This window comes from Hemicordylus capensis, chromosome 1, assembly GCF_027244095.1.
Source record: "Hemicordylus capensis ecotype Gifberg chromosome 1, rHemCap1.1.pri, whole genome shotgun sequence".
NCBI classification, from domain to species: domain Eukaryota; kingdom Metazoa; phylum Chordata; class Lepidosauria; order Squamata; family Cordylidae; genus Hemicordylus; species Hemicordylus capensis.
In genome coordinates this window covers 19,127,340-19,147,197 of record NC_069657.1, presented here as the reverse complement: position 1 = coordinate 19,147,197, position 19,858 = coordinate 19,127,340, and the positions used below count along the sequence as shown (strand labels likewise).

Below are 19,858 nucleotides of genomic sequence, written 5' to 3'. Positions count from 1 at the left end.
GGGGTACCTGTCACCCAAGCCCCAAAGCAATCGGACACTCGTACGATCTTTTATGAATTTTTGAAAATTATTTTTATTTTTTCCTCATAGGATATAATGGGACTCGAACCAGGCCATTATTCCTTATTGTGGAGCACCCATGAGGTTTTTCCTCATAATAAGTTATAATGGAGCTTTCAGCAGCCCCATAAGTGCACTTGGGGGGTGCTGGGGTGGCCCAGAGCGAGTGGTGGTGTAGTGCACATAGGGTGCCAACCACCCCCATGGGTTTCATGGGGTACAGGGTTCTCTTGTTTCTGAGGTATTGAGGGTGGATTTTATGATAGCAAATGAGATTTTCAATGAGACACAATGAATCCACTCTAATATGCTATCATAGAATCATAGAACCACTCGCTCTGGGCCACCCCAGCACCCCCCATGTGCACTTATGGGGTTGCTGAAAGCTCCATTATAACTTATTATGAGGAAAAACCTTAAAGACGCGTAACCTTCAACAATTAACCAAAAATCAGCCCTCTGCCCAAATCCTTTGAAAAAATTCAGGTAGCTTCCTTGCCCCTACCTGGCACTACCACCAACCCCACACTGCTCTAGGCCACCCCTTTGCCCCCGACGTGAAGCTATACATTTGCTGACACCTCCATGCTTCTTTATGGAGAAAAACCTTAAAGACGCGTAAACTTCAAAAATCACTTAAAAAGCACCCCTTTGTCCAATTCCTTTCAAATAATTCAGGTAGCTTCCTTGCCCACCCTAGGAACTACCACCCACCACACTGCACTCTATGACACCCCTTTCCCCCCGACGTGAAGCTATACATTTTCTGCAATCCTAATTATTCTCTATGAGGAATTCAAAAATACTTTAACAATTCACCAATAATCAGAGGAGTGTCCAATTGCCTTGGGATTTTTTGGGTGGTAGGCACCCCTGTCTGTCTACCACCCACCCCACTTTTGTGCCCCTAGGTGCTCCACAATAGGTGATATGGACTGGTTCGGGTCCCATTATACTCTATGAGAAAAATAATTAAAAATATTTCAAATATTCATAAAAAAATCATAGGGGTGTCTGATTGATTCAGGGTTTGCATGGTTGTTGGCACCCATGGGTGCTCCACAATAAGGAATAATGGCCTGGTTCAAGTCCCATTATATCCTATAAGAAAAAAATTTCAAAAATTCATAAAAAATCGTACAAGTGTCTGATTGCTTTGGGGTTTGGGTGACAGGTACCCGTGGGTGCTAGCTAGCATCCTACCAATTTTTGGGTGTCCAAAACAGTCTGAACCAGTCCTAACCAAACCTACCCCCGTTCGGTTCGAATCCGAACCGGGGGTGGTTCGGTTCGGATCCGAACCGCCGAATCAGTTCACACATCCCTACCCATTATTTCTGTCTTGTTTCTCTTTAATGCCTCTCTGATTTGCTTCTCTAACTCCAGGTCACTCTCAGTGCTTTGAGGATGATAGCACCTCCCTAGTAACACATTTCCTTTCAGTCCTCATAATGTAACCATAATGATTCTGTGGAGGACTCCAGTCCACCTAGGTTTTCTAGCTTATTGGAATCTATCCCTTCTTTGATATACAGTGCTTCTCCTCCCCCAATCCTGCCCTCCCTGACCCTTCTGTAGAGTTTGTATCCAAGAATAACCATGTCCCACTGGTTCTCACCATTCCACCAGGTTGCCATTACACTCACTATATCTATGTTTTCATTAGTAACCAAGCACTCCAACTCACCCATCTTCACTCAAAGGCTTCTGACATTAGTATGTGACACCTATACGCCAAGTACCTTGCCTGGTATTGCTGTGTGCTATTCCCCTTACCAGCCTTGGACCTTTTGCCAAGCTGTCATGCGTTTCCTTCTGCTCCACTCCTGGCTCTACACTGTCCCCTTCTGGTTTATCCAAAACATTTTCACCCCTCAACCTTAGGGGATTTTGCTGGCCAAACCAGATACCTCTGAGTTTCTGTCGACAATTCCCCAGGCATCATTTTAAAAGCTGCTCTGCGACCTTCTGATTTTAAGCTCCAGCAGTCCGGTTCTATCTTGGTTCAAGTGGAGCCCATCCCTTTTGTACAGACTTTGATTTCCCCAAAATGTATCCCAATGCCTAACAAATCTAAACCCCTCCTCCTGGCACCACCATCTCATCCATACATTGAGATCCCTCAGCTCTGCCTGTCTCGCTGCCCCTGCATGTGGAACAGGTAGCACTTCAGAGGATGCTACCCTGGGGCTCCTGGACTTTAATATGCTACCTAGCAGCCTAAATTTGGTTTCCAGGACCTCCTGACTGCATTTCCCAACATCGCTGGTGCCAACGTGCACCACAACAGCTGACTCCTCCCCAGTACTGCCTAACAGTAACAACAACAACAGTCTACATAGACGCAGTGTGATGTCCGCAACCTTTGCACCAGGAAGGCAAGGCGTGGTCTACACAGGGGTCACAGACCCATCTCTCTATGCCTCTAATGCTCTAATCACCCACTACTAGGAGGCTGCTACCCCCTGGAGGAGTATCCTCTGTGCAAGAGGATATGGGCACATCACTCGAGGAAGGGGTACCTGCTAAGGGAGCGTTTCCCTCTTCCTCAGACCGATGTACTCCTTCCCTGAGACCTTCACTCTCCATGACATCAGAAGCACTGTCAGCCTGGGAGTAGGATGCCTCTATTACATTTACTTCCAACCAGCTAGAAATCCAAAACTAGAAAATTACCAGCCCTAACAAGCTTAGCTTCTCCTTTCCCTTTTCTTTTCCTGGTGATTGATTGATTGATTGAGTGAGTGACTGATTGATTGATTTCCTTCCTGTGTTTCCTTGCTTGATATCTTCTTTAGGAGAGAAATGCAAGCTTGTGGTCTCCTCTTCCTTCAGGTTCAGCCGGGTCCTTTAGTAGCACATGTGCATTTGGGACTGGTGGTTTTTTCTAAGGCTGCAGCCAGGCCAAATTTCTGCACTTCTCAAGGACTGAAAGGAAAGTATCTTTCCCCACCCCTTGAGAGGTGCAAGTGCTTATGTGGAATGAATTTTTGTCACTGAGGCCACAGCCATGCCTGCAGCCTCAGAAAAAACTGCCAGTCCCAGATGCACTTGCACCACTAAAAGACCAGTAGAAGGAAAGGTAAAGGAAAGGGAAGAACATGCCTTTTAAACTCAGGCCTTGGAAGGAGTGTATGTACTCCCTACAAGTGAAGGTCAAACAACATGGAGCCCTAATCCCTGCCCTCAGCCAGTAAAAGATATGGAGGAGAGGACAATGAGGAGGTTATTCTTCTAAAAGATATGTAGGAATTTCAATTGAGTTCCACCATGAAAGCAAGGAGCCTCCCACACTTCTGAATGCTAGAGGCTTTCATGGTGGAACTTCCTCTAACAATGTCTGACAGAAGGCATGTTGGTCCCACATGTCTGTTGGACTGAGACAACTGCACAGCCCTAGTTTTTACATGGTGGGTAAAAATTTAACACAGAAGAGAATAAGGCAATCCCTCTAGGGAGGGGTTTCCACAGTCTATTTGAGATTGTCAAGAAGGCGTTCTCTTCCATGTTCCTGCCAGGCAAGCTTTGGAATTTGGCAGGACACAGAGAATGGTCTCTCTATTAGGTGTTAGCATTTCGGCAAATTCAAAGCGGAGAAAGCTATCTTCAGGTTCATGTGAGGTGTCACGATTCTGGGAATGTGAACCACCCCTTCTTCCGGTGTAGGTTATGATATGCCAAGATGCAGGGAGGAGAGCTGGTCTTGTGGTAGCAGGCACACATTGTCCCCTTTGTTAAGCAGGGTCTACCCTGGTGTCCATTTGAATGGGAGACTATGAGTGTGAGCACTGTAAGATAGTCCCCATAGGGAATGAGACCACTCTGGGAAGAGCATCTGCATGCTTGCATGCAGAAGGTTCCAAATTTCCTTCCTGGTATCCCCAAGATAGGGCTGAGAGAGATTCCTGACTGCAACCTTGGAGAAGCCGCTGCCAGTCTGTGAAGACAATACTGAGCTAGATGGACCAATGGTCTGACTCAGTATAAGGCAGCTTCCTATGTTCCTAATCTCAGCATGGCCTGACCTCCTTGCTGCAGGGAACCCAACATCTGTCCCTCACTTCAAATCTAAGTTAGAGATGTCAGGTTCCCTGCATGTAGGGCAGGATATGCCAAGACTGGTGGATTCATATGACACAACCAATCTTGGCATATTGGAGTCTACACTACAAGTAGAGGCAGGGTGTGCTTTGGGGGCTGCAGTACCTCATGTGAACCCATGGTGCCATGTTATGTGTGAGCTTGGTATAAATGTCACAGTTTTTTTAAAAAATTACTGCCCCAAGAATTTCACTTTTAAAAGTGTCACAACGTTTCTGCTATACAAATTAAATGGGCTGATGACTGTGTGAGTGAGGGGTGTGTAATCAGTCCAAACAACTTTGAAGGACTCAATCGCTTTCCTTGTCATCCCATTCTAAGCAGTAGGAGTGAAACTGAAAGCTGTGGGAGTTAGCTGAATATCATAGTACTCCACACAATGGACCCTGAGGCCACATTCGTACATATTGCAAAATCGGAGGTGAAGGGACCTCTGGTTTAAAAATCTTTATGTCCAGATATGGGCATCTGTACATCTGAATGTGGGCTGTCCTTCAGTCAAGAAGGAAACCCAGGCTACCAGTTCCCCCCTACTCTCTGCAGTCAGCAAGACTGCAGAGAGGGAGCTCTCCTGAACGTGTGAAATTGGATGGGAGAGTGTGTGTGTGTGGGGAGCAGGGAGTGGATCCGCGGGTCCGTTGGATTCACGGTTCCACATTACGTGCAAATGTGGCCTGAGTTTTGTTTCCTGATCTTCAGCAGACTTCTTGCCTTTTAGGAAAAAAGATAGGTAGATCATGTATCCATATCTTGATTTCCCTTGTGTAAAATTATTGAGTCACTTCTCTACAGCTCAGAAATGCTGGCTGCATTGCAGAGAGGAATTAATACATTTCAGGCTATGATGTGCTCAGAACTCAACCTGAACTTGAATTGAACTTACATACAACCCCAATTTTGCTTTTTTAAAAGAAGCATGGTCATTAGTTTCCTTTAATCCCTTATTTTCAGGCCTGCCTTTCCTCATGGGGGAGTGCCAGAAGTATTAATCTCACAGGAAAAGATGAGCTCATAGTATTTCCCAGCTCATTCTGAAGCTGGAAATACCAGAAGTCTCCAAGGCACTTGCTTTTTTGTGTTTTTTCCAACCCAGAGTCTTGCTGAGTTGGAAAAAAGGTCAGATGACTTGGTCTCGGTTTGGGGTGCTTTTGAAAACCAAGATCTTCTTTCACATTGTAACAACAGTTCCAGAAGCACGGGAACTGTTTTAAGGGAACTAGCTGTGCATGTCTGAGCATTTTGTGCATGTACTGAGAGCCAGCCAGCGCCAAACAGGGCCACGAGTGGCCCACTCAGCGCTTTGGGCATTATTGGAAATGCGGTATAGAAGTTTAATGAATCAATAAAATAAGAGGCAGCTGCAATCTACCTTGGAAGCTGCTTATACCAAGTCAAGTAATCGGCCCTGACTTGGCACTGGAGTGGAGAGCCAGTCCTGTGGTAAGGAGCAAAAATTGTCCTCTGTGCTAAGCAGGCTTCACATTGGTTTGCATTTGGATGGGTGACTGCATATGACAACATGGGCTGTTGCTCAGTGGACGAGCATCTGCTTGCATGCAGAAGGACCCAGGTTCAGTCCCTGGCAGAATCTCCAGGTAGGGCTGGGAAAGATTCCTACCTGGAACCTTGTAGAGCCATTGTCACAGTCAAGATAGACCAGGGCTGCTTAACTTTGGGCCTCCTGCAGATGTTGGCCTACAACTCCATGTTCGTCTACAACTTTGAGGCCACCTCCAGCCTCAAGGGCAGGATGTCTTTGAGTACCAGTTGCAGGGGAGTAACAGCAGGAGAGAGGGCATGCCCTCGACTCCTGCCTGTAGGCTTCCAGTGGCATCTGGTGGGCCACTGTGTGAAACAGGATGCTGGACTAGATGGGCCTTGGGCCTGATCCAGCAGGGCTGTTCTTATGTAACTTCCATAATCCCTGGCTATTGGCTACTGTGGCTGAGGATTATGAGAGTTGTAGTCCAAAAATAGCTGGGGGTGGGGGTGGGGGTGGCAATACAGAGACAGATGGACCAATGATTGGACTCTGTAACAGGCAGCTTCCTATGTCCATTTAGCTCAGTATTGTCTGTGCTGATTGCCAGCAGCTTTCCAGGGTTTCAAACAGGGGTCTTTCCCCACCTGGCCTGCAAATGCCAGGGATTGGGTCAGAAAGACTTCTGCATGCATTCTTGGAAAGCTGTTGCCAGTCATTGCAGACAATATGGGCCTAGATGGCTCAGTTCGCCAGCACATTCCCAACCAGATTTCACTTAGCCAAATGTGGTGGCAATTCTAGATGTTCCTTCTCACATAAACCTCATGCCATGGGAGCCAGGTGTAGGTAACCCTGGCCCTCCAGCTATTGTTGAACTACAACTCCCATCACCCCTAGCCCAAAAATTGTGGCTGGAGATGATGGGAGTTGTCATTCCCCAACAGCTGGAGAGCCAAGGCTGCCTAATCCTGCTCTACAGAGAAGTTCTTTCCTGCAATGAAAAACTAATACAAAGCTACCTTGCCCTGAATCAGACCACTGACCCATACTGAATGATAATAAATATAATTGTGGTCAGTAGTAAGTAATAAGCCACCTAATGGCACAGCGGGGAAATGCTTGACTAACAAGTAGAAAGTTGCCGGTTCAAATCCCCGCTGCTACTATATCGGGCAGCAGCGATATAGGAAGATACTGAAAGGCATCATCTCATACTGTGCGGGAGGAGGCAATGGTAAACCCCTCCTGTATTCTACCAAAGAAAACCACAGGGCTCTGTGGGCGCCAGGAGTCAAAATCGACTTGATGGCACACTTTACCTAATGGCACACTAATAATGGCATTTGCCATTCACAAGCCACATACTTTGTGTTGGCCTTTATGCATCATCAGCTTCCTCCCAGGAGACACTCTAGCCCACCACTCCTCTCCTCCACACATCCTCTTCTGCTCCATCCCCTCCCCCTTTTAAATTCAGGGAGGAGCAGAGGAGAAGGAGCATTGATGGGGAACAGCAGAGGTACTGCCATTGGAAAAGGTGGAGCAATATTTTGTAAAGCGGGTGTGCAGGAGCAATCCAAGGAGGATTCTTCACTCAAGTCTGGAGAGGGCAAAAGGAGAGGTACACCCTGTAGAATCCAAGGAAAAGAGTTGTGGTGTGCAAGGCTAAGGCAGTGGAGTGGAATCAGGCATATTAATAGTTTAATGAAATAGATATTGTGTACAGAGAGGCAAGTGCAGACTGCATTTCAGGGCTCTTGCTGCTGGCTGTTAGCACCACCTCTCCTCCAGGACTGGAATACAAGTAACTAAAGCCCCATTCAAAAGCTGGCCTGGATCAAGGAATGGATTAAACAAAAACACCACATACCCCAGCGGGATGAGGAGGGGAAAATGATCAGCAAACGAAGAAATGACAGTTGCAGTGGACAGCAGGGTAGCATCTCTGATGGAGGGGCCTAGGGCATGCTGCCCCCTCTGCCTGACTGCCTTACCCTGCCTCGTGGAAGGGCCGCTCCAGGAGTTTAGCTGTCTTGCATTGAGTCAGACCATTGGTGCGCCGAGCTCAGTACTGTCTACACTGACTGGCAGCGGCTTCTCCAAGATTCCAGGCAGGAGTCTTTCCCAGCCCTACTTTGAGATGCCAGGGATTGAACCTGGGACCTTCAGCATGCAAAGCAGATGCTCTGCTGTGGAGCTAAGGACCCAGCCTCATAGCACCTCACATCCAGTGTGGGCTGATCTTTGGTCAGGCTTTTACTAATGAATGGGAACAAAGAAATCCTACTGTTGGGGACCTGCTTAAGATGCCCTCTTAGAAACTAGATGGCCTGGTCATCGCCTCACTAGTAGTTTACAGCTTTGAGGCAGTGTGGTTGCTTTAGATCAATGTGGCCTTGTCTGCCCTTGATTGGCTCGGTTGCATGAGCCAAACCAATCATCTGCATCATTGGCCCAAAATATTGATGCTTTTCCTTCTCCCTAAGGATGCAGCGAAAAGCTTCCCTGAAGGACCTATTCAGATGGTCCGCCTGAGATGGCTGCTGGACCCAGTAGGATTCCAAAAAGCCTCGGAGGGCTTTAATGTTGATCCTGCCAGTGATTCTGTCGATGCCCTGGTGGGAACCTGGAATAGGGAACTCATCAGGGCAGTAGATACAATCTCTCATAAGCATCCCTTCTGACCTGCTTTAAAAGTGGCCCCTTGGTATACAGAGGAGTTGTGGGGTCTGAAGCAGCAAGGTAGGCAAGTGGAGGAAAACTTGGCTCAAAATTGACAGGACACAGCACAGGGCCCATTTGAAGGTTTATGTGGAAGTGGTGCATGCAGCAAAAAACCCAATTCTGGTCTGCATGCATTGCTTCTGCAGGTTCACGTTCAGCAGAGCTGTCCCGGGTTGTGAGGAGTTTGATTCAGGTTCCTTCCATTTCAAACCAGTTTCCAGAGACTTTGTTCTGCTGCAATGCTTTTAATGAGTTCTTTGCGGACAAAATCTCTTGTATATGGGCCGGCTTGGATTCCACTGTTTTTGCAGAGTCTATTAAGGTGGTGTCCAGCAATCTCTCTTGCAGTATTAGATTGGATCAGTTTCAATCTGTGATGCCTAAGGACGTGGACAAGCTGCTTGGGGTGGTGTGGCCTACCACGTTCTCTGGATCCTTGCCCAACTTGGCTGCTTCTATCTAGCAGGGAAAGTGTTGGAGATTGCCAAGTTAATATCATTAACTCATCACTGAGAGAGCGTAGGATGCCTCCTTGTTTGAAGGAGGCAATGATTAGACCACTTCTTAAGAAGCCTTCCCTAGATGATGGATAGTTATAGGCTGGTCTCCACTCTCCCATGCTTGGTCAAGTGATTGAGAGAGTGGTGGCTAACCAGCTCCAGGCATTAGACCCATTCCAAAATGGCTTTAGAGCAGGCTATGGGGTTGAGTCTGCCTTGCTTGGCCTGATGGATGACCTTTACCAGGGAATTGACAGAGCGAGTGTGACTCTGTTGGTTCTTTTGGATCTCTCAGTGGCATTTGATACCATCAACCATCATATCCTTCTGGGTCACCTGGGGGAGTTGGGGATAGGAGGCACTGATTTGCAGTGGTTCCGCTCTGGTCTCTCAAGCAGATTCCAGATGGTGGAGCTTGGTGACGGTTGCTCTTCAAAACAGGAATTATTATATAGAGTCCCTCAGGGCTCCATTTTGTCACCAATACTTTTTAACATCTACATGAAACCTCCGGGTGAGGTCATCAGGAGATTTGGTGCAGGGTGTTATCAGTATGCTGATGACACCCAAATCTATTTCTTCTTCTTCTTCTCCTCCTCCTCCTCCTCATCATCATCATCAGGTAATGTCATTCACTCCTTAAATGCCTGCCTACGGGCAGTAATGGGCTGGATGAGGGATAACAAATTGATGCTGAATCCAAGCAAGACGGAGGTGCTCATTGTGGGGGATTGGCATTTGAGGGATGAGTTAGACCTTCCTGTGCTAGATTGCATTACACTCCCCCAGAAGGAACAGGTATGCAGCTTGGATCCAGTGCTCTTGGATCCAGGCTTCACCCTGGTCTCTCAGGTGGAGGCTATGGCCAGGAGCGCTTTCTATCAACTTCGGCTGATTCGACAGCTGTGTCCATTCCTTTAAGAGAATCATCTCAAAACAGTGCATCAGCTGGTAACCTCCAGGCTTGACTATTGCAATGCACTCTACATGGGGCTGCCTTTGTACATAGTTTGGAAACTTCAATTAGTTCAAAATGCAGCAGCTAGACTGGTCTCTAGGGTAACCCGGAAAGACCATATTATGACAGTTTTGAAACAGTTGCACTGGCTGCCAATATGTTTCCAGGCAAAATACAAAGTGCTGGTTATTACCTTTAAAGCCCTGAATGGTTTGGGTCTGGGTTACCTTAGAGAGCATCTTCTTCTGTATGTTCCCCATCTCACGTTGAGGTCATCTGGAGAGGTCCGTCTCCAGTTACCACCGGTACATCTGGTGGCGACTCAGAACTGGGCCTTCTCTGTAGCTGCTCCTGGCCTATGGAATGCACTCCTGGCAGATAGCTTCAGTTTAGACACGCTGTTGGCCTTTAAGAGAGCCCTGAAAACTTACCTGTTTGGCCCTGAAAACTTATTTGTTTGGCCTGGCCTTCCAAGGCTTTTAAATTGTTTTTTGGGGGTATTTTAATTGGTTTTAAATGGTTTTGAATTGTTTTAAAATAGTTTCTACGTTGTTTTAAGCAGTGTGTTTTAGACAGTGTTTGTTTTAATGTCTTTTAAAATACCTGTTGTTCACTGCCCAGAGCCTTTGGATCGGGCGGTTTATAAATGTAATAAATAAATAATAAATAAATACCTTAAAATTCCAGTAATGGCAATCTAAACAACAACAACTTGTAGTACTTTTAAGATACGATGGATCTATGACTATTCCTTGTCTATGTGGGTTAGGGAGGGGAAGAAACTTGGATAATTTATTGTCATTTGTTTGAAATAAGACAGATTCCCATTGTGTTTTATAACCTATTGTGTTTTATAACCTATGGCATTAACTCACCAAAGTATCATTTGGTAGGCACATTATTTTTAACGTGTCGTGAGGAGAAAAAAAATGCATTCTGAGCATCTGGCGCTTTTCTGCATTAGCATTAGGCCTTGAAATATTCTCTGCTGCCTACTTATTTCTGAGATAGCACCATTTTGCGACAGTGGAGATATGTGCGGAGGAAAAAAAATTACCTGCCTCTCCCTTCAGCTCTTTCATTTCCACAGCAGGCAAACGACGCACATGGTATAATTATATGGAGAGAAGGTTATTTGATGTTTAATTTTGCCTCAACAAACATTACTTGCTTCCTAAGCAGCATTTTAGCCCTATCAGTATCTTTCTAATAGCGGAGGTTTTTTAATTACTGATAATTAGTATTTACACAGAGCCGTTAGCAAACAATTCCTGAAGTGCCTATAGTAATTACATATGTAAATAGTTATGAAAGAAAAATGTGCTCGGCGTAATGAAGTGAATAGGGTTGGAGTACTCTGTAAAAGAGAGGTCAGATCTTAATGGCTATTTAAACAAAAACAAAAACCAGCCAAAGGGAATAAAATAGGCCCATCGTTCATCTTCTGTATCATGAGCTGTCAAGTTTGTTTGTTTGCTTGTTTGTTTGTTTGTGGTATTGATAGGCCACCTGTTCAATGAGCAATTGCTTGAGGCAAAATAAAAATAACTAATTGCCATGAAAACTATTTTTTAAAATTTTGAATAAATATATCAAAATAACTAGACATGAATGCAAATCATTAGAACGGCGACAGTCGGTTAAAAGCCTTGATTCAACGAATTGAAACATTTCAGCAGAATGGTGGAATACAGCCTGGTGCTTGAAATTTTATTTATTATTCCTTATATTTATATCCCGCTCTTCCCCCCAGCAGCTCTGAGTGGTGTGTTTTGTGCTCTCTCTCTCTCTCTCTCTCTCTCTCTCTCTCTCTCATCACAATAACCCTGTGAGGTAGGTTAGGCTGAGAGATAAGCGACTGGCCCAGAGTTACCAAGTGAATTTTATGGCTCAGTGGGGATTTGAACTCAGGACTCCCCAGTCCTAAAGGTAAAGTGTGCCGTCGAGTCGGTGTCGACTCCAGGTGACCACAGAACCCTGTGGGTAGAATACAGGAGGGGTTTACCATTGCCTCCTCCTGTACATTATGAGATGATGCTCAGCCCGTGCAGTATGAGATTATTCAAACTGGCAACCTCTGGCTTGCTAGTCAAGTCATTTCCCCAGGTGGCTACTAGTGCAACCTTATAACCACTATAGTATACTGTCTCTCTCTGGCCTAGGCAGGCTGCAAAAGCAGGAGGTTTACTGATACCCTCTGAAGCCACCATCCATGGCTGCAGGGCTGTGTTCAGCTCATAATTTGTGTGAGCCTGATCTGGGCACAGACTGATGCACAAGATTGATAGACTCAAAGTGTCGAAGTTGTCATGTCCCATTGAAGACCAGAGCTAACATGCTGCACAGTGTTATGACTCCATAATGTTGCACCCCGGGGCTGTTGTGGACATCTAAGTAGGGTTGTGCATGAAATGGATTTTGTTATTCATTTGAAACTCAAAACAAATAGCAACACTCCTCAGACTGATCCATCAAAACAGTGGACAAAGCCGACTGTTTTGACGAATCATATTTTGAGTGTTTTGAGCACCATTTTGAGGCCTGTTTTTCCGGGGAGAGCTGGTATACCAATTGGGGTTGGTGGGTAGACCAGCCCTGCCTCAGAAGACTGGTCTACTGGGTAGACTAGTCTTTTGAGGTGGGCCTACTCGCTAAGTCTGGAGCAGAGGATTGGTCTACCTGCCAACCCCAATCAGTAGACCAGCTCTCCCCAGAAAAACAGGGAGAGCTAGTCTACCGATTGGGGTTGGCAGATAGACCAGCCCTCCTCTCCGGACTTAGTGCATTGGCCTGCCTCAGAGGATTGGTCTACCCACTGACCCCAATTGGTAGACAAGCTCTCCCCGGAAAAACAGGTCTTAAAATGGTGCTCAAAACACCCGGAAGATTTAAGTCGAATTGGGACTGTTTCATTTTCATCTAAAAACAGGCCCTTTATTTTAAGGGCAATTTGTTTCAAGCTAAAAACACTTGAAATGACCTGTTTCGAGCTCGAGTCAAGTTGCACAAATAAGAAGTCCATATAAGTAGGGTTCGTTTTTTGTCGTGACGTCTAAGAAAGCCCCATTGCTGTTCAGAAGCAGCAGATGTAGAGGAGCGTTTCTGCAGGTTTCCCCATTATCATAGATCCATTTGCAACGCTCCTTCCACAATGCTCCTACCTCATCTGATGCTTCCAAATAGCATCGGGCATGCCTTAGAAGCCCACAACAGGCCTGGGGTGCAGTGTTATGGAACCATAATGCTACACACCTTGCTAACTAATGAAAACAAATTGCCTTAAACTCCCTGAATTGATAGAGGCAAAATTTTGATTGGGGGAGTTCAGAGGACAAACTCCCCCAGTCTGGGATACCTCACACTAGTACTCCAATTGCAACATACTCTAGTGCTCAAATTATAAAGGGACCAGAAAGGCCCTGCCCTCCCTACTTTTTGTTACCCCCCCATCCCCCCTTAGCAATTGTATTTAGAATGCTACAGAAGGAGGCTATTCACATGATCAGCTGAAATTGGGCTAGGGGAGCCTAGCCCAATTTCGGATGATCGTGGGAACCACCGGGCTCACAGCTGAGCCCGGTTGCCTCCCGGCGGTTAACCTGCCTAAGCACCCTACCCAAACCTGGTTTTTCAGATTGTGAGTAGCTGCGGCGTGGCTCCGTGCCACGGCTACTCATGAGTACACTCCCGGAGGGGAGGCGAAAAGCCGCTTCCCGGCTCCTGGGGTCTCTCCAGTATGCCCTGCACGCTTGCACGCTTGACCCATCAACTGTCATTTACTGAGGTCAGGAGTTGTGGGGATGTTGGTCAGATATCCCAACATTCCCTCTTCCAGGTACCCCAGTGTTTCCTGTCTGCAAATCTGTGCCACACAGGAAAAGAAGGGAAGAGAAAGTGGCTCCGTCCTCTACAAGGATACCTGCGGAATAACCCTCGGAACACCACATAGCATATTCCATTAGTATAAATTATTAAAATGGAATGGACTTTTACGAGGAAGTGTCTGCAGACCTATTCAAAATTAATCCTTTCCTTCCATTATGAGGTAATAAACCTTTATGTTTGGGAGAGAGATCACGCGCAAGCTCTGTTCACTTGTGCCACTGGCTTTCAGCAGAAATATGTTTCAGGGTTTGACAATAGACTCTTGCTCTCTTCCCCTTCTTCTCCTTCTCTCTCCCTCTCTCTGTCTCTTGTGCTTCCTCAGTCTGGCCACATTCATATTCATCAGGCTTGTTGGCGTGCGGCATGGCAGATAGCCATCTAATGCTTTCTTTCTCGAGAAATCCTGTTTACAGTATCCCAAGCAGATAGCATCAGGCCGACTCGCTGGATGGAACCCTAATCTTCTCTCCTGAGGGATAAGAGACCTGACTGCTCAAAGAGCCAACTCGCAGTGAGCATAACTTTACATTGATGTGCGGGTCCCCCGCCCTCCGCCTCCTCCATCATCAGCCTCTTGATTGGTGCCTGTCACATTTCTAGAGTAGCTGGTTAATCCGAGGGACATGGCATCCTCCTTAAAGCCTGGATCACAGTTGGGCTAATCCTCCTCTGGCATGAGACTGGCAGGTTGATCTGATTCATATTTAAGCTAATTCAAAGCTCAGCTCAGCACTGAGGAGCAGTGAATTGGCCCCTCCCTACTCCCCAAATTAATGCTTTGATGGCCCGTAACACAGCTGTAAAGCCCAGGGAGAGGAGGGGGAAAGATGAACTAGCAAGGGTCCCTGTTGTTACTTGGGATTCAATCTTTGATAGTGATTTTTTTTTTTTTTGGTATCTGCAGAGGCTATAACTTTAGGTGAAGTGTTTCCCAGGATTTGAGAGCATGGCATTATAATTTGCATTTGGTACACAGCGTGATTTCTCTGTGAGTTCCTATTACTCACACCGGATCTTGTTAGAGATGAGGACAGCAAGAAATGGATTAAAAGAAGTCTAGCAGAGATTTGGATTCCCTTAGTAGGGAGGCGTTTTCCAAACTGTTACTCAAAGCATCTGTGCTTCGTAATTTTCCCCAAGCCCAATTTACATGTTTATTCCATTTTAATTTTTTTTAAAAAAAAATCCTGGCTGACATACTGTATAACATTACTTAATAACACAGAGAAGTTGTCTAGTCTTTTGAGTGCTCCAAATATATTATCTTGTTGCAACCCTTACAACAACCCTGTAAGGTAGATCTTATCCTGATATGACAAAGAGTTGCTTGTCTAAAGGTAACTAAAGAGCTCAAGGCAGAGATGGTTCTTTTTGAGGCCATAAAGAAACAAATTAATGAATACAAGTAATTCATAATGGCTGACATCCCAACTTATTGTGCGGAGATAATGAACCAAAAGTGCCTCAGTAGTGTTTGGTAATTCAAACACTAATTTGGTAATTTGGGAGAGGAGAGCTGATCTTGTGGTAGCAAGCATGACTTGTCCTGTTAGCTAAGCAGGGTCTGCCCTGGTTGCATCTGAATGGGAGACTAGAAGTGTGAGCACTGCAAGGTATTTCCCTCAGGGGATGGAGCCGCTCTGGGAAGAGCAGAAGGTTTCAAGTTCCCTCCCTGGCCTCTCCAAGATAGGGCTGAGAGAGATTCCTGCCTGCAACCTTGGAGAAGCTGCTGCCAGTCTGTGAAGACAATACTGAGCTAGATAGACCAATGGTCTGACTCAGTATATGGCAGCTTCCTATGTTCCTAAACACCCATGGTATAGGCAGGAGGACAATTTTTGCCAATCTCCTCTTCTCCTAGAAGCAAACTTTAACACTCTTAAATGTATCTTCGATGGCTGCACAACATTCAGGGACATATTAGGAGTAGGAACATAGGAAGCTGCTGCCTTCTGTCGAGTCAGACCATTGGTCCATCTAGCTCAGTATTGTATACAGGGACTGGCAGCGACTTCTCAAAATTACAGGTAGGGATGTGTGAACTGGTTCAGTAGTGTCAAACAGGTTCAACATGGAACCTCCAGCCATTTGGGGCAGGGGTTGCTATATATACATTAAACTTACCTCCTATTGGGGGCTTTTTCAAGGCCACAGGGGCTCCTCTGGGGGGCTTACCTCCTCCAGGGGGCTTTTCCAAGGCCTCAGGGGGTCTCTGGAGGTTCCCCCTCCCCGCACCAGCTTCCATTAAGTTTTGAATTGCCCTGTTCGGGTGGCCTTTTCCCATTCCATGCCTCACCCCCATCACGTTGACTATTTTGGAGGCTGCCATGCACTCCCGGTGGGCCTCTGCGTGACCATTAGTGCTCACATGTAGTCGCCCATTCAAATGCAAACCAGGGCAGACCCTGTTTTGCAAAGAGGACAATTCATGCTTGCTACCACAAGCCCAGCTCTCCTGGTCTTGCAAAGCAGATGCTCTACCACTGAGCTATGGCCCCATGCATGATTATATGTTAATAATATGCAGATTTATTTAATTTAATTAGTTGGTTGAAGCAGGTGGTTAACTATCTTAAAACTCTCTAATCAGTTGATAGACCTATGAAGCTACAAAATCACATTTGGGTCTTTTCTTCTTCTTCCTTCCTGCCCATTTCAGTGGGGCTAATTCTGATTATTAGCAGAACAACTGCTTCATTGCCCTTAATTTGCTCTTTTCCATCTCATGCACATTCCATCATCAGAGATGATCTCACTAATGCATCATTACTGTTCCCAGTATTGCATCATTTGGTGCCTGTTCTTTAGTGAGGTGTGCATTACTCAGAAGGTCACCAGACGGATGCTATTCAACATTCATGATTTATAGTCTGATGAAATGTATCTCCTCTCTGCATAATGCTCAGCAGCCTGTTTTGATTGTGTACCCACACATCAGGACAGAGAATGATATAAATGTACTAAATGTATTTTAATGTAATCTCTTTTGGATAAATGCATTTTTGGAAAAGCCATCTAGGAATATTTTCAATTAGTAGGTGAGGCCCATCATTTTGAAAAGACATTTTTTTGTAGATTACACTGCTAGGAAAGTTCATTTCAAGAAATGAAACCCAGGAGGTCCTCCAATATTGCGGAGGGCAGAAACTGAAATATTGGAGTACTTGAACTAACCAAAAAATAGGGTTAGGTTCCTTAGCTAAACAAGCCACTCTCCTGGTGAGAGTGGGTGGAGCAGCCTTCTTGCATGGGGTGGGGTTCAAAGAATCCGAGCCACTGTGCTCAGGGGCCACACCTGGCGCTCCAGCCACACCCCCTGCATCTGACGTCAGATGCAGTTGCCATGTGGCTCCGTTTTTGAGAAGCTTAGCCAGCACTCACGGCTGTGTTGCAAACGCAGCACTGGCCAAATTTGCTTGCTTCCTCCCCGCAGAAGAGGGTAACCCTTCTCACTGGATCGTGAGAAGAGCTTCAGTCAGTCAGTAAGTTAGCACCAAGCAGCTAGTTAGCTAGATTTCTCTACTGCTTCTGCCTGACTGCTGACGAGAACCCTGCAATGCGTCTATCCATCTTACATCTGTGTGCAAACATCACACCACTGTGAAGGGAATCGGTAGCTATCCACTTGCTGCATAGCTATAAAAACGGTGCACAGACCATTTAGGAAGGTTCTCTTCAGTCACGGCTAAGCATAGCATCTTTGCCAGAATCTCTTCACTAGTCTAAATCCAGAATAAACACTGAGAGTTTTGCAGGGTGAGCGGGGAGGGAGCCTTGGGTGGCCGGATTGGCTGCCCACACGATTGCCGGCTCCATGACGGAGCCGGCGGGGGTTGGGGGGGAGCGGGGGCCGCATGGCCCCTGGAAGCCCCAGTATGCCCTGTGCGAGCGCGCAGGGCATACTGGGGAGACCCCCGGAGCCGGGAGGCAGCTTTTTGCCTCCCCTCGGGGGTCTACTCGCAAGTAGCTGCAGTGCACAGCTGCGCCATGACTACTCATGACCAGATAGCCCGGGTTTGCAGAGCACTCGCTTCGCAAACCCGGGCTAAGAGGAGGGGTACTTGAGCGGGTTACTCGCTCGAGAACCACAGAGAATAGCCCCTGAGAGTTCCCAGATATTTGTGGGAACAAATGTGTGTGTGTATGGGGGGGGGGGGTATTTCTTGCTAAATCAAAACAAGACAACTATCCATAACAAAACAGGAAGAGAAATGCTATTCGACATGTGACACATCCGATATATAAATACAAATGAGTTAGCAGTGTGAAAAATTACCATGGTTTTCACCTAGAAGCTGTGTGCCTCTGTTCTGACAAACACCCTGGTGATGAAAACATTTATTTCATCCGTCCATTATCTATAGAGCATGCAGTAGGTGGCTGATTTGTTGAGAGCCTTCTTTTAATAAGTAGAATTGTTGGTGGCTTCTATGTCAATCCATCAGACAGAGAGGATATTTTTCTCCCTCTCCTGTAACATTAGAATGGTGTGGCAAACCTGAAGCTCTGCAGTTGCTGTTCAGCCACAACTTGCATCATTCCCTGCTGAAAAAGGAAGCGTCCAACTGGTGAACAAAGCACTCGCTGGCTGGAGAGGGTGAGGGACTGTGCATCTCTCAGCCCAAGAACATTTGCCACCTCCTTGCTCTAACCACTCAGTGAGGCTGTTCTCACAAGCAGCCAAGGTTCAGGCAAGCAAGCCTGGGCTTGGCTGCCCTTGAGAACTGCTGATATCCATGTGGAGGAGAGCTGGTCTTGTGGTAGCAAGCATGACTTGTCCTGTTAGCTAAGCAGGGTCCACCCTGGTTGCATATGAATGGGAGACTAGAAGTGTGAACACTGTCAGATATTCCCCTCAGGGGATGGAGCCACTCTGGGAAGAGCAGAAGGTTCCAAGTTCCCTCCCTGACCGCATCTCCAAGATAGGGCTGAGAGAGACTCCTGCCTGCAACCTTGGAGAAGCCGCTGCCAGTCTGTGAAGACAATACTGAGTTAGATAGACCAATGGTCTGACTCAGTATATGGCAGCTCCCTATGTTCCTATGATCCCAGTGGTGCCTCACTGCCAAACCTAGCACCGAAGCCCATCTCTTCACAAAGGTTGAGGGAGTAAACACCCCCTTCACCCGGCTACCAGGGATTGCGTGTCAGTGCAAAATGCTTTCAGCTGACACAGAAATGGGTGCTTAGAATGTTCATCTCCTGGAAGAATCCCACAGTGAATTGCGCTCAGTGTGCAGTGCACTGTGGGATTTCCTGAGGCTTAGACGAGTCCTTGCCTCAGCATGATCCGCCCTGCTCCACATGACACAGAGCAGTGCTGAGCGTGTGGGCATGTGTTCCATACACCCACCAACCAAAGAAAAATAAATCATCTGGGGGAAGGCAAGGTTTGTGGAGCCTTCCCCTCACCTGCCCGCCCAGTAGGTCGTGTGAATGGCCCTAGTGATTCTACTTATTCCCTTTAAGCAAACAAATGCAGCTATACATCATTCCTCTGACACAACAGAATTCACTAAAGCCTGTGAAGGTCAATCTGATGAAGCTGTGAGGAACTGGAGAGGAGACTGACACTTACCAGCATTGGTAAGTATACACGGTGTCCTTACTGAGGAAGATGATCTCATTCATCTCGTTGGGTCTCAGCAGAACATTGTCCCAGTTTTATCTAATAGATTGATTCAGGTTAGGAACATAGGAAGGAAGGAACATAGGAAGCTGTCATATGCTGAGTCAGACGATTGATCTTTCTAGCTCAGTATTGTCTTCACAGACTGGTGGCAACTTCTCCAAGGTTGTAGGCAGGAATCTTTCTCAGCCCTATATCGGAGATTCCAGGGAGGGAACTTGGAACCTTCGGCAATTCCCAGAGCAGCTCCATCCCCTAAGGGGAATATCTTACAGTGCTCACACTTCTAGTCTCCCATTCATATGCAACCAGGGCAGATCTTGCTTAGCTAAGGGGACAACTAATGCTTGCTACCACAAGACCAGCTCTCCTTTGTTCTTGACAAAGCAAAATTCACTCTCATTTCCAGTATGGACTATTGCAGGTTGGAATTCAGACAAATCTGACAAGGGATTTTTTTAACTGCTCCATGCTTATGACCTAGTTTACTTGTGAGAAACATGAATGGTAAGAGTCTG

At 46.4% G+C, this 19,858-nt stretch overlaps 1 long non-coding RNA gene across 1 annotated transcript in view; it reads right to left on the bottom strand.

The window, feature by feature from the left end:
• Positions 1-19,858, bottom strand: part of LOC128339916 (uncharacterized) — a 63,279-nt gene that overhangs the window by 7,051 nt on the left and 36,370 nt on the right. The gene's annotated exons all lie outside the window — the stretch shown is intronic.